The sequence below is a fragment of the Chamaea fasciata genome, unplaced genomic scaffold (genome assembly GCF_029207755.1).
Source record: "Chamaea fasciata isolate MVZ Bird 193981 ecotype frontalis unplaced genomic scaffold, bChaFas1.0.hap1 SCAF_1, whole genome shotgun sequence".
Lineage (NCBI taxonomy): Eukaryota > Metazoa > Chordata > Aves > Passeriformes > Sylviidae > Chamaea > Chamaea fasciata.
Genome location: NW_027094086.1, coordinates 35,999,716 through 36,006,909, shown reverse-complemented (window position 1 = coordinate 36,006,909; position 7,194 = coordinate 35,999,716). Strand labels below are relative to the sequence as shown.

At 53.6% G+C, this 7,194-nt stretch overlaps 1 long non-coding RNA gene across 1 annotated transcript; it reads left to right on the top strand.

The window, feature by feature from the left end:
- Positions 1 to 268: 268 nt before the first annotated feature.
- LOC136301894 (uncharacterized) lies at positions 269 to 6,986 on the top strand. Its single transcript, XR_010723953.1, has 3 exons — positions 269 to 693; positions 4,149 to 4,448; positions 5,109 to 6,986. It is a non-coding gene; the product is annotated as an uncharacterized lncRNA (long non-coding RNA).
- The last annotated feature ends 208 nt before the right edge of the window (positions 6,987 to 7,194 follow it).

Sequence of the window (7,194 nt, the reverse complement as noted above, 5' to 3'; positions counted from 1 at the left end):
AAAGGTTACAATTAATGGTTCAGTCGTCAAAGTTGGGGACATGCTTTTTTTATACTAAGTGAACCTACTATATACACTATTTCAATATATTTTAAAAATAAATAAATAAATAAGAGTAAGGCCAGGCCTTCTACACAAATTGGAGGCAGCTAAATGCTCTTTTGTGCCTGCAGCTCTAAGGAGGCTGTGATGCATGTGAAGGAAAGTGACTGACTTAACTCATTGGGATTCAGGGAACGGCCTGCCCTCTTTTGAAAAAAAAAAAAAAAAAAAAAAAAAAAAAGCAAGAAGAAGAAGAAAAGTAAGTGTGTATGTGTATGTGTGTGTGCGTATTCGTGTTCGTGTATGTGTGTGTGACAGAGAGAGAGGAAGAGAGAGAGAGAGAGAGGGGAGGGGGAGACTCACACAGAGTCTTGCTTTGCTGAGCTGAGTGCTGCTGGTTCCCAAGCAGAAAGTATTAGGAGAAACACGGCTTCTTGTGTCTTTGCTGCATTTACACAATGAAATCACTTCTATTTTTATTCCTGCTAACCGGCCGGTTTTGCTTGAATCCACTCTGAGCCATGGACGACGGGGACAAAAAAGTACTTAAAAACAACTAGACAAAAAAAAAAAAAAAAAAAAAAAAAGGAAAAGAAAACCCTAACAAACCCAACCACGCTGGGATGAGGATTACTCACTTTAGCGCTGCCTGTAAGTACAGTCTCTTGCTGCATTTCAGGGCGATAGTGACAGGCTGTTGTTTAGGCTGGGGTTGCTCGGGTTTGTTTTGATTCTTTGTTTTCTCCCTCTTTTTTTTTTTTCTCCTTTAAATATGTCATCCTCTTTTTCAGTCTTCTGTCGGTTTGCTAAAATAAGAAAATAAAAGTGGGAGAGGGAGAGGGGCGGACCGCTGAGCAGAGTGCGACGCGGCAGCAGGGCAGCAGCCGGGGCTGAGGGGCTCCGCGGGCGCGGAGGAACGCCCGGTGCCAGAGGGCTGTTTTCGACATCACTTTGTGGTCTTGGATGGATTGAAATGCTTTTTTTTTTTTTTTTTTTTTTTCTTTCCCCCGGGAATGTGCACGCCTCTGTGTGTGTACATACACATCCCCAGGCAGCGTGGTCTGCTTGGGTCTCTGCAGTGCAACTTGAGTCCACCCAGCTCGAAGGAATGCGGTGGTCGAAACAGCTTTCCAGCTGTTTCGTTTTTTAGGATTCCAACCTCCCCCTTCCCCGCCCCACAGCAGACACACTCCTCAAGTGTACATGTGATGGTGCTACTTTCCCGTGGCAGGATTTGCTTAAAATAAACTAAGACCAAAACTGTCTCCCTCTCGTCTAGCCTAGTCGCTTTTCTCCCCCTCCCTTTCCTCCTTTCTTTCTTTATTTCTGTAAGAGCGCTCCTGGGAAAGCGGATCGGATAGAGGGGAAGGCTTTTGAAATCGTGGGGGAAAATGTAAGAGAATTCAGAGGGTCCGGGCTTTCTTTGTGTGGTGCTGAAGCCGCGGAGCTGCTTTGTGCTTTGGAAGGAGAAAATGGCGAGTCCTATTGTGTTTAGGCCATTTTCTTCCGGTACAAGGGTTTTCCCCCAAATCCTAAATACTTCAGGGCCCTTTTGAAAGAAATCTCCCAGCCTACGAAGTGTGAATGGCTTCAGCTCTGCCTTTTCCCCAGCCGGCAGCACATCACATTATAGAGAGCCCACACATTTCTCTTTGCAGGGCTAGTGCACAATTTCTAAAGCTGCTGCATTCAGAGCCTCTTGCAGCGTAGCTATTTCAGCTGCTCTTTGCTCATGTTATTCTACTCGGGGGAGCAGGTTATGAGAGAAGGGGGGGGGGGGGGGGGGTGGAACTGAAGAAATAGTGTTTCGAGACCTGTCCTTGCTTTTAAATGCTAAGGAACAGCGTTAGCCAATTGACTCTCTCTCTCTGTGTGTGTGTGTGTGTGTGTGTGTGTGTGTGTGTGTGTATGTGATCTGAGAAAAGACTTGTCAACGGCGACGCCTGACTTTTCCACTAAATTATTTAAAGTTTATGGATATATACATGTAAGTGTACGTGAGAGAGTGTTTCTCTGCGCATGCATGTAGCCACGTAGCAAGATCTTTCTTTTAGGACCAGAAAGAGGCCATATATATATATAAGCAAAGTGAGATTTTGGAGGATATTTAAACTCTGTGTGCAAGTTATTCCTGCTGCAACTTCTAATGATAGAAAAAGAAATAGTTGCAATGTTGTCAGTTCTTTTCAGGCCATCCCATAGGCAGGTACCGGTTACTGAAAACCGCTCTGAATTTGTACGTTAATCTATTTAAGGAAAAAAATGAGAATCCGAGGTTTAAAGACTGTTGTCCGATATTAACCACCTTACATTAGAATGTAGTTTTGCCCAGGCGTCAGTGATTAAAAGCTCTTTGAAAAAGGAGAGCTAACAAATAGAGCCCAGGAAAGAGAAAACCTCACTACCACCGCCGCCTCCTTCCAAGATGCTGAATTTAAAAAAAAAAAAAAATAGTATTAATAACAACAACAACAACAAAAAGGTAGAGGTGTTGATGGAGCTGCCGCGGAGGGGTGGCAGGCTCCCCGGCCCCGCGGCGGCGGCGGGCCGCGCTGGCGCGCAGGGGCGCGCAGGGCCTCGCTCACGGCCGCCGGAGCAGCGCCCGCTGCCGCCGGCGGGTCAGGACCATGGACAGGGACCGGGCGAGGACGGAGCCGGCCGGTGTCACCCCGGGAAAGGGGAGTGAGCGGGGCTGTCGGCCCCCACGGAACGCCCGGGCCCAGAGCTGCTCTGCCTTTCTTGTTATCCCTCTCGTGTGGCTGCTCAAGATTCTAGGCAAAAGACTCGAGAAATTATATTTATAATTCTCCTGCAGGAGAGCAAGCTCTGTTAAAGTGCCATGCCAGTGATTTCTCTTCTTACTGCTCGCAAAAGAAGTTAAAGGATCTCTTCCATTCTGCATATGATTGCTTTTTTCCCTTCAACTCCGAGCCAAAAATAAATCCACTGCTCGGATCGGCTGAATGACAGTGGTGTAAATTAAATTGATTTTATCAGTGACCAAGTTCCACAATTGGAAAAATTAAATGCCACTTTGACAGACAAGGATAATATGGAACAGATCTATAAAACAGCTTCTTTGAACAACAACAACAACATCAACCCAAAAGGAGCCTAGATACTGGTGATCTCTTCTTCTTCATCCTGCTCCGTTATGTCACATCGTCTAGTTTGCCTTTCTGCAGTACCGAAATGATTGAAACCATTGTTTGATGCAAAGGGAGTAGTGATGATGAGTCATGGACTTTATGCCACAGCAAAAGCAACAGACGTGGTTCTCAGGCAAATTTCTTTTTTTATTTTGATCGCGCTTCTAATTGGATTCCCCTTTCAGATGTACTTTGCGGCACTTCCAACCCACCCTACAGCTCCAGCAAACTCGGGGCTGAGCTACGGGAACGACGAGCTGCTCTGCCTCCACCTAAGAATTGCAGAAACGCAACCTCCAAGTCCTTTAGCCAGGGATACCCTACTTCAGCGCCTGCCGCCGGCCCCGCAGGACGAGAGGAGGCCTTGAGCCACCTCAGCGCTCCCTGCGTGCCCGTCCCGGCTCGCCCGGGCTCTGCTCGGCTCTCTGCCCCCCCGCCGGGGCCTGCCTGCCGCAGAGACACCGCGCAGCTCCGGGACGGGGACAGGGAAGAGAGCCGTCCCCGCACGGCCAGCGAGCAGCTCCGGCCCGCCCCGGAGCTGCCCCGCCGGGACGGGCACAGCGGGAACAAAGCCGCGGGGCACGGCGCGGCCTGGCCCGGCTCCGGGGCCGGGCTCCGGGCTGTGCGGACGGGAGGCCGGGGTGGCGTGGGGCCGGGGGGCGCGGCGGTGCCGCAGTGAGGGGGGGTCGGATGCCGTGCGGGGAGGGTGGCCTCTGGGTGAGCCGGGGATCAGGCTCCTCTTCCTCGCTATGACTGTACAGATTCATGTGACATTGAGGCTGGGGAGGTGGGGGAGGGCGGGGGGTGGGGGGAGCGGACCCGGAGGGAAGGGGGAGGGTTGAACTTTCTGCCGGGCTCGGCTTTTCACACCTTTCTCTCCCGATGATGCGCGAGGACGTTTTGGGAGAGAGCGCCTCGGCGGGGTCCCCTTCGACCAGGTCCCCCTCGACCTTGCAGGGACCCGGCCGGGCGGCGCGGGTCTGGGATTGTGCCGGGTTTCAAGGACACGGGAGATGATCAGGACTTTGGGAGCCAACATCTGCCTGGCTGGTGACGTCAGCAACCCCGTGTAATCCTCTTGTACTGAAGGCAGATGCCTTATTTGTTTGGCTGGAGAGGCATTAATCCCTAATTCTGGAGCAGCAAGCGAGGGGGAGAGACCGGACCGCTTCCTATCCCCCGAAAGCAGCTAAAGGGGCTCTCCACTCCTGCACTCCGCGGCTCCGGCTGGGTGGAGGAGCCGCCAGCCCTCGACAGGTTTGACCATTTCCTTTTTGATTATGATTCTTTTTTTTTTGGTATTTGGAGCGGGTTCCTCTTTCTTATTTTTATTTGGATGCTTGGATTTCCCTCTATGATTCTTTGCTCTAGTACGGTCCTCGAGACGAAAAAAAAGGGGGAACTGCTGTTCCCCACCCCCTTCGCAGTCCCTTAATTTTATTATTTTCTTTTCCTTTTTCTCTTTTCCTTTTTTTTTTTTTTTTTTTTTTTTTTTTTTAAGCTTTCCCCTGTGCTTGTTCTCCGGGGATTTTGCAGCGGTGGGCAGGGAGATTGCTCTCTGCGGTTCCCCGCGGCTGGCCCGTTCCCACCCCGCTGCAGGGACCCAGATGCCCGCACGCCCTAGCGCTGCGGTGATGGGCGTTCCGCCTTGTCCCTCCTCGGCCGCCGACCAAGCAGCCCCACAGGCCCGGGTCTGGCCGACCCCAGCTTCGCGTCAGTCCGTGTGGCCCCCCTTCCCTTCGCTTCCTCCCCTTCCCTTTTCCCTCCCCGCCCTTCTCCTGCTCTGACTCCCCCCTCTCTCCCTTTTGTCATTGGCAACCGCGCGGCGTGCGGGCTCCCGGCGCCCTTCCCTCCCCGCCTGCCTTTCCTTTCCTCCCCGCCTGCATTTCTAACGCTCTTGCTTTGTCTGTTTTCCAGGCGGCCGCACGCAGGAGCTACGGTGCCGAGGGGGGCCGGAGCCGCCTTCCCAGTTTGCCCCCGGATGCCCTGGCAAGCTACGGGAAAAGTCTCGGAGAAGCCCAGCTCGCCGCAGGATCCCTGCCGCCGCCGCGTGCAGCGCAGAACATCCCTCCTCGTCTCCTCTCTCTCTCCCTGGCCCCGGCGCCGAGGAAGCAGTCGAGGTCAGCTGCCCGGTTCCTGGGGCCCGGCCGTGGTCGAGCCCGCAGGGTGATTCAAGGTGCCCGGCCGCTCCGCTCCTCCCCGGCGCGCCGTCGGCACCGAAAAGGAATGGTCCCGATCCTGAGCCGTGAAAGATGGCAAAAAACGTAATAATAATAATAATAAAAGCTTAGGCTAATTTTATTTTTTTTAAATATTGTAATGACTTCACCCCTCATTTCCTCACTCGCCAGTTCAGTGTAGGCAAGCCAGATGGGCTGCCCAGACCCTCCCGGGAAAGGGGCAGGTGCGAGCGAGTTAAATTTTTTTCTGCTTTACAAAGAAAGATGACACGTCCTGCCCTTTCATTTTTCATCGCCGAAGATCCCCTCTTCCCCCTCCCCCGTCCTCCCCCTGGCCGAGGGGAGCGGGGATACTCTGGGGGTGCGGGCTTCCCCCGCCCGTGCTCTGGGGGAGCCGCAGAACCAGGCGGACGGAGACAGCCGGAAAGACACGGTCATTCCTCCCAGCCAGGGATGCCAAATGACAGACGTCGAGTCGGGGAGAGTCAACTCCTGTTTAAAATCACGCGAAGACGCTGGTGAAACTAAAGCAGTCGTCTGGAAGTGTGCAAAAGGCACAGGCTTATTTTATCTTTTTTTTTTTTTTTTTTTAAATCGATTAAACACATATTTAAAAGCTTCCTGGGCATTACAAACAGCAGACTAGATAGTAAAAAAACTCGAGCATGAGTTATATACAGGCCGGGCCAGAATGGGACTAGGGCGGAGGGAAATTACCGGGTGTTTTTTTCGGGGCTCAGTTGCTGTTTTGCTCAGAGAGAGAGAGAGAGAGAGAGAGAGAGAGCGCTCTAAGGCTCTGACTCTCCGTGTTCACAGCGGACCTTGATTTAATGTCATACAATTAAGGCACGCGGTGAATGCCAAGAGCGGATCCTCAAAGCAGCATGAAAGATCTCGCTAGAACATACCATAACAATAATGTTAATAATAAAAATAATTGCAATTAGCTAAAAAAAAATCAGAAAAAAAAAAAAAAGAAATAAAGAAAAGGAGACACAAAGCAGTAAAGAGCTCGACAACCTGTACTCACCTACGGAAACCGAGACTAACTAGGACTGGTGGACTGATTGGCTCAGCCCGGTGGAAGGGAGATGCCTCTGCTACGGGACGGGCGCCCGCGGGGGCAGCTGTCAGCAGCAGGTAACGGGGCCGTGGGGGACTACTGGAGCGGTGCGGTAGCCGCGGTGGTTTTTCAAGGTAGTGGTGACTCGACCTCCCGCTTTCTTGGGCTGAACCATGTAAAGTCGATTAATGGGAAATAAATATATTTTCTGATTTTATCATCGCGAGGATTGTTCTTTGCGCATCGCTCAGCCGGTAGCTAGGAATGCCCGCTCGGTAATGGCTCCTCCTCTTGCGGGGCTCCTCTGGAAGCCGAGGGACGCGGGCCCTGGGGCAGTGGCGCGGTGCGCGGGGGCAGCGGAGCCGCGTCTGAGCCGCGGGGCGGCCGAGGCAGAGCCATGTGCAGAGCTGGTGCCCGGGGCAGGGGGTGCCCGAGGTGCCGCAGGGACACTGCAGCTGAGCCATGTGCGGAGAGGCAGCTCGGATGCGCGAAGAAGAGTGTGCAGAGGTTGCGAGGGAGAGGCGGGGAGGGGGAGCAGCGTACGGGCACGGTGTGGGAGAGCGGCGCAGAGCGGAGCCGGCGGGCAGCGGAGCGGCGGGCGGGCGGCGGAGCGGCGTGCGGGCTTTTGTGCGCGGGGCTGGGCGGCGGGGCGAGGCGCAAGGCAGCGGCTGGCGAGCGCGGAGCGGGGGGCGGCGGCGGCGTAGGGTGTGCGGGGCAGCTTACGCGCGGGGGAGGGTGGCGGGACGGCGGTGGCAGTGCG